Below are 7,235 nucleotides of genomic sequence, written 5' to 3' on the forward strand. Positions count from 1 at the left end.
CCGGGAGGCCGTGAGGGGCGCTTTGTGTGTGTGTGGGGGGGGTGGGGTGGGCAGCCAAGCCTGGACTCTTAGGGACAGTCGTGCGGCTCCAGACACTGGGAAGAGTGGCGAGAGGCCTTGGCTGGGGAAGTTGCGATCATGAACTATCGAGAACAAGTGTCTTCAAAAGAGCTAGATTTGGGGGAAAGGAAGCGCCTGGGGGAAGCACAGAAAGGACCCCTCCGAGGCAGCACAGAGGCTCGTTGTGCACAGGGAGGTGGTGGAAGGAGACGCTCGAACCAGGCCCCGGGGCCCTGCTGGCGGGCCGGCCCCGCTGTGCCCAGGACCCAGTCCAGGCACTTAATCCTCATCTCAGCCCATGGTCGTGGGTCCACTGTTTCCATCTGTTTTTTAATTTGTTAATTAAGTTTTTGATGTGGACCATTTTTAAGTCTTAATTGAATTTGTTACAGTATTGCTCCTGTTTTATGCTTTTGGGTTTTTGACTGCAGGGCAGGTGGGATCCCAGCTCCCTGACCAGGAATCAAACCTGCAGCCCCTGCCCTGGAAGGAGAGGTCTTAACCGCTGGACCAAGGAAGCCCCGCCTCTCAGTTTACAGACAGGAAACAGGCCCAGCGACTTGACGGGGCCACTTGGTGCTGAAGCAGCAAATCTGGGGCCCACGTGTGGCCAGTCCGGCTTCAGAGTCTGCCCTCTCAACCCTGAATAATGCAGCTGGACTTCCACATGGCCCCTCACGCCTCTGCGGGGCCTTAACCCCTGACCCCACTGGGTTCCTCTCTAGAAGAGATGACTGAATGGGCTGGGGTCAGCCACCTCCCGCCAGGGGCTGCTGCGTGGAATCCCACATGCCCCTCTTGGGAGAGGCTGCCCCGGCTTGCCAGGAAGAACCTCGTTCAGCACCCTTCAGCTGTGTCCTCATAGCCTGGACCCCGCGTCTTCTTCCAGAGAGACGCGGGGAGTGCCCTCTGCTGGGATCTAAACTACACCCTCAGCTCACAGACAAGGAGGGGCCAGAGGAGAGCATCCCCTCCCTGGGGCCACACTCAACAGGCTTTCTTCCCGAGGGTGACAGGGAGACAGCATGGGGGGGCACACTGCTCTTTGGGGGGTCCCTCCAGGTCCTTCCGAGCAGGGGTTAAGTAACCAGCTCCATCTCCTGAGGGTGATGAGCTGACCGCACTGCTAGGAGGAGGGTGAGGTGTCAGGAACACAGGGGTGATCGCCCTTTATGACCTCCCCTTGAACCTTAATCCCTAGACTCGAGGTCTCGGGGGGTCAGTGCCCTCCTCTGCCCAGACAGGCACCCTGCGCTTGGTAGGGCTCAGAGCAGTCTCTGCCCACCACCTGTCAGAGTCTCCCCCTCCCCACCCGCATGACAACCCCGGAGGCCCCACAGCATCACTGCAGGCTGACAGCCGATGCTCGGAGGACAGGTCTCCCCAAGCGCAGGCACCTGAAGACTTCGTGCAGGAGGAAGTTCAACCCTTTTGTTCCCCACCGGTTCCCTATAGCGTCTAGAATAATCCGAGGCACGCAGAAATGCTGGAGGAGCATTTGAAAGAGAAGTGCCAAGTCAAGGTCGTCCAGCCCTTGACTCTCCTCCAGATCCCTCTCTTCCAGTTTCAGCTGCAAACGACGGGACTGAGCATCACCCGAGCATCAGCGTGCCCGTGTTGCCCACACCTGTGCCTACCCCCGGCTCTGCCTCGAGCACCCCGCCACCTCCAGCGTCTGGCTCCCGGAAGCCTGCCCTCGGCCAGGTGAGGCCCCCTGTGCCCTCCACGCGCATCTGCACCTTTCTCACCCCAGATCCAGGGAGCTTTAAGGAGGGGAGAAGGGAACAAGGAGAGTCCCTCTGTGGGCAGGAGGCCCCGGGCACAGCACTGACCTGTCGCAGCTTCTCTCCAGGGAGGATGGGGGGATGCGTGAGAGGAGGAAGACTGTTGAAAGCGTCACAAGGGAACTGTTCTCAGCCACCCCGGGCAGAGAGAGCCTGAAGCCAGGCGCCGCCTCCCACCCCGCCACAGCCCTCCGAGCACAGGGCCCTCGCCTTCCCGTCGTCCCATCACCAGGACTAACGCCCTCTGTCTCCTGTCCTAGATCACAGGCAGGCGAATCACCAGGCCTTCAGGGAGCCGACTTCCCATGGCTCCCAGGGCGGGGTAAGGCACGAAGGGTAAGGGGGGTACGGGGGGAAGGCCCCTGAGTTCGGACTCTGCTGCGGCCAGGATGGCGGTCCCAGGGCCCCAGCCCCACGGCAGCAGCTTCGCAGACCCGTCCGCCGGGGAGGGCTCACGTCATGCCCTGGGCAGAGAGCTGCGGGCTGCAGGCGTCCCTGGTTCAGGACACAACTCCAAAGGCAATGCTGTCTCTTTTCGTCCTCACCCCACCACGGGCTCCATAGTTTGAAAGGAACCCGGGGGACTCCCCTGGTGGTCCAGTGGCCGAAACTCTGAGCTCCCAACACAGAGGGTCCTGGGTTCAATCCCTGGTCAGGGAACTAGATCCCACATGCCGCAACTAAAGATGCCACCTGCCACATCAGAGATCGAAGCGTTCTGCAGCTACGACCTGGCGTGGCTGAGTGAATTAACGTGAATACAAACATGGAACCTGTGCAAGGCTCTCCCTGGGAAAGGACTTGGCCCACGTGGGGCTTGGAGGTGGGGTCCAGCACAGACTTAACAGATTCTCCCTGATTATTTAAAACACACAAAAAAGATGGGGGGTAGGAACAGAGCGTGGCTCACTCTACTCCACTCTGGGACCATGAGGGGAGGAAGTGGCGGCTGTGAGTTGGTGCAGATGAACCTCGCAGCTTACTCTGTCCACCATTGACTCACTCACTGTCTGGCACCAAAGCACAGGCGGGCTCGGCTCAGCTTCCTTCCGGCTGCCTGGGCTCCTGTGTGGTGAGGGCTGGTCTCTCCCTGACACTCCAAATGAACAGAACTGCTAATAGGTGTGAATTCATGCACCCAGCAGGGGAAAAGCAGAGGCAGGAAGAGAGCAGAAAGTGCCAGCTGCTGTGTCCGGTGAGGTCCCAGCAGAGCAGGCTGGGCGGAGCCACCCGACACAGACCCAGATCCCTGAGGAGGTGCCGGGCAGCTTTCTGTGACCGCCCCCCTTCCTCTTGGACCTTAACTGCCCCTCTACCCCGAGCCCCTAGAGTCCTAGGGGAGCCATGAAGTTTAAAGGTTCTCAAGTAGAAAGTCAACAGGTCTAGCAGGGAAACTTGGTTCCCTAAAATGGAAAGGGGGGCAGGTAAGGAAGACCCAGGCCCGGGCTGCAGCTGGGCCTAAGACTGAGACAAACCAGTACAGTCGAGGGCCGTGTCAAGCGGGGACCAGCAGGCCTCTGCCCTTGGAGCTGCAGGGACACAGGAGGCTGGGGGCCAGATCCGCCACCTGACGGGGCTCCCATGGGGGCACCATGGGGGTCACAGGGCGGCTGGGCACCATCCTCTCAGCAAACCCCTCCCAGGGCTCAATCGAGCTGGGCTCACAGCCGCTCAGTGGCAGGCGCACACACATTGAGTCTACAAGTGTGTCTGGAAATCAGCAGGAGACCCAGGCCCACATCACAAACCCCCACCTTGGGGCCACTCCTGTCTCGCCGTGAAAGCCTCACAAGCCACCTGAACCCTGGGCTGTGCCGGAAGGGTGTCCGGTCCAGCCTGTGGTTCCTGTTGGGCCTTTTTGCTGAGAACACACTGATCTCTCAGACCACAGGCAGCTGGACCCTCAAACAGTGGTTCTGTTGCAGGAAAGGGGACCCCTTCCAGGGCCCGAAACTGGGCTCTTGTCTAACACTCGGAAATGAATTGTCCTAGGAGACATATCTGCTGACAAAGCAAGAGATTTTATTGGGAAAGGGTGCCCTGGTGGACAGCAGTAGGGCAAGGGAACCCAGGAGAACCGCTCTGCCGCGTGGCTCACAGTCTTGGGTTTTATGGTGACGGGATTAGTTTCCGGGTGGTCTCTAGCCCATCATTCTGACTCAGAGTCCTTCCTGGTGGCGCACACATCGCTCAGCCAAGATGAATGCCAGAGAGGATTCTGGGAGGTGGTCGGACACGTGGTGTCTCCTTTTGACGTTTCCCGAACTCTTCCAGTTGGTGGAGGCTTATTAGTTCCCAGTTCCTTACCAGGACCTCCTGTCGTAAAACAACTCATGCAGATGGTTACCGTGGTGCCGGCCAGGGTGGGTGGTTTCAGTCAGCGTGCATCCCCTAACAGTTCCTTTCTCTGTGGGGATCCCTTTGAGGATAAAAAGTTATGGGCCTTCTTGCCTAAGAGGCTCATAGGCACTTCATAATGATTTCAGGGGTTCACTGTTTGGGATCCTGGCTCTGGGACCCCATGTGGTCATAAGGCACCGGGTGGAGCCCTGGTAAGGCTCACCACCGGCCTGGAGGGTACAGGCCCGGCTTCCACTGCCCTCTGGTGCCACCGGGAGGGGGACACACTCCCAGCAGCTGCAGTCAGAGCCCCGAGGTGGCGTGGCTCACCTCTCCTTCAGGCCGATCCAGGGCCCTGAACACTCGTAGGGGCGTCGGCCCCCTGCAGAACCGGGGGGACCAGTCCTCCACTGGCCCCCTGTGGGCAGAGGAGCCTCTGCTTTACCTTGGAAGGAGGCAAGGACGCTGGAAGACTGAGACAGCCTCTGCCCAGCAGAACCCCACTTACTGGCAGTACACAGTCGTACCAGATCACTGTGCTGTGTGCCCTGAGACCGATAGGCTGTCTTCTGTGTATCAGCAAAAATAAATTTTAAAAAAGAAAAGCAAAAAAGAAAGAAAAGCAGCTGTTATTCAAATTGATGACTGAAACAGAAAATTCTCCATTTAAGAAAGACCTAAGCCTGGGGATGCTTCAGGCCCCCACGTCACCTGGAGGAGACAGCGTCGGGACAGTCCCTCTGAAGGGGCAGCATGAGCTGCCGGCTCCCAGCCGCTGCCCCCGACTCTCCAGGCCTTGGGCAGGGGTTGGGCGGAACTGGAGAAGGGGCAGAAGGCCAGTGGGAGCCCCTCCCAGCTGGAAAGCCGTGCTCAGGCGTCGAAGAACAAGCAGAGCATCAAGGCTGATTCCTCCCACCTGCTGGGCTAGACACAGATCAGAGTCAGAGGAGGCTGCAAAAGACGTCAGGCGGCAACGTGAGGTGCCAGCGCGGCAGGGCCAGCGGCTCAGGCTTCTACCCCCAGATCCACACTTGGAACACGGCAGCCCCAGGGAAGCGGTGGACACCACCAGCCACAGCCCAACCTAGGCTTCCCATGCTTCCACACATGTCCAGCCTCCCGGGCCAGAGAGCATGCTGCGGACATGTGGATGTCCTGCAGGTGCCGCGGGCGTGTCCACTCACCAGCACCCGGTGGATCTAGCGCTGGCTGTGGCACCCCCTTCCCCCATGCAGTGGCCGTGGGCAGAGCAGCTGGCTGCAACTTCCTCACCAGATGCCAGCGGCTCAGGCTAGGTGCCTGATGGAGCCAGTTCTTACCCCATCTGGGCGGGAGACCAGGCCTCATTTCCTGTCCCCCAGGACCCAGGCAGAGCCCACGGCAGGGCATGAGGGATCTGAGGCCCACGTCTAAGCAGTCCTGCCTGCTGCCTGGCCAGTGAGGGGCACTCAGGGGCCCTGACAGGCCCCTCCCTCTGCTCACAGACACCTCATCCTACTTTAGGGGCGCCTCACTGACTTTCCATAGGGATAAGAACACACGCTGGTGCAGAAAGCCCAGGCCACAGCTTAACACCTACAACACATCTTCAGAAAGGTGGGAAGGGGTTGTCTGGAGCAGGAGACTGGGAGGGGGTACCGAGAGGCAGAAGAAGTGGCCGGGACCCCGGGCTGCCTCACGTCAGGCCGAGCAGGGACCCGCGAGCACCCTCAGGAGCCTGAGGGGCAGGCGAGGAAGTCCAGGTCCAGCTTTTACATCCGCTGTCCTCCGCAGCCTCCGTTCTGAGTGTGACCCCGACTCAGGAAACGCTGTTTGCCAGGGCCCTCCTGAACAGTCTCACAGAGGCTCAGTGTCCCGACCCCCCCACCCAGTTCCAGGAGCGTCTCCCGCAAGCAGAGCTCCCCTGACTCTGGGCGGGGGGACCCCAAGCACCCACTGTCCCGGGTCCAAGGGCTCCAGGCCTGGGGCCAGCCGCAGCTCCGCGCTGCCGCGCCGGCCTCACTGAAGGTGCTGCGGTCTTCCTCCCGTGTCCCCAGGCCGCCATCGCCGGGTGTGGTGCCCTCGGGCGGGCAGGGCCGGCCTGGCCCCGGCGCGGGGGGGGGGACGCAGGCCAGTCCTCGCAGGGTGTTAGCGGGCCTCGGTCCCGGGAGACGGCGCCCCTCCTCCAGGGCCCCCGCCCCCCGCTCTGAGGCCCTCAGGGCTCCGAGTGCCCAGGGGCCGGGGCTCGACAAGACCAAGAAGCCAGCCCCGTCCGGGCAGGTGGGGCGGCGGAGCGCTGCTAGCCGGGCCCTTGGACAGGGGCTCAGCGCCGGGACCGGGCCCTTCGAGCCCCCGGAGCTGGGCGGCTGTGCGAGCTCGTCCACAGCGCCCCCTGCTGGCGGGCGGCCCCGCAGCGCCGACGAGCTAGTCCGGGGGAGGGCAGCGGGGGCCACCGCGCCGGCAGAGGGCGCACCCGCGCGCCCGCCCCGCCGCCAGGGGGCGCCGCGCCGGGACAAGGCGCCTCCTCAGGGCGCCTCCTCGCGGCGCCGGCCGGCCGCGCGCCGGTCTGAGGGGCCCGGGCTCTTCTTCCCGCGGAGGGGCTTCGCGCCCTGGGCCGCGACGGCGGAGGCAGGGGCGCCTCTGACCGCGGGTCTGACCGCGGGCCGGACCCCACCGCGCCCTGAGAGGCCTGGGAACACGCGCGCTCCCCCGGAGCCGCCCCGCTCGCCGCGGGCCGCGTCCTGTCCGCCAGCCCGCCCTCCGCTGGAGCCCTGGGAAGGCTTCCGCCTCAGGTCTTCACACGGGCGCCACCGGGCCTGGCGGGAAGGGGCGTCGCCCGCTTGAGGCTCGCTTCGCAACCGGCGGAGAGCGAGAGCCGCCTGAGGGGAACGCGGTCGGAGGTCCGACGGCGGCACAGAGGGTGGCGGCCGAGGGGGCCGTGCTGCAGCCCAGGGGGGCAGCGCCCCGAGAGCGGGCCCAGGCTGCCCGGCAGCCCAGCGGACCTGCGGCCCGAGCCGGCCGGCGGGCGCGCGCGGCGTCCTCCGCGGGACACGGCCGTGCTCCCCCAGGGCT

General features: G+C 63.2%; 1 long non-coding RNA gene across 1 annotated transcript; it reads right to left on the minus strand.

Annotated features, from left to right (window-relative positions):
• Nucleotides 1-3,846: 3,846 nt before the first annotated feature.
• On the minus strand, nucleotides 3,847-6,484 carry LOC147356002 (uncharacterized). The gene is made up of 3 exons (XR_015142924.1): nucleotides 5,823-6,484; nucleotides 4,896-5,108; nucleotides 3,847-4,753 (listed from the first exon to the last, which is right to left on the minus strand). It is a non-coding gene; the product is annotated as an uncharacterized LOC147356002 (long non-coding RNA).
• Between the last annotated feature and the right edge of the window lie 751 nt (nucleotides 6,485-7,235).

Source organism: Bos grunniens, chromosome 16 (assembly GCF_055505025.1).
Source record: "Bos grunniens cultivar Pamir isolate PY7600 chromosome 16, Bosgru_T2T1.0, whole genome shotgun sequence".
Taxonomy (NCBI): Eukaryota; Metazoa; Chordata; class Mammalia; order Artiodactyla; family Bovidae; genus Bos; species Bos grunniens.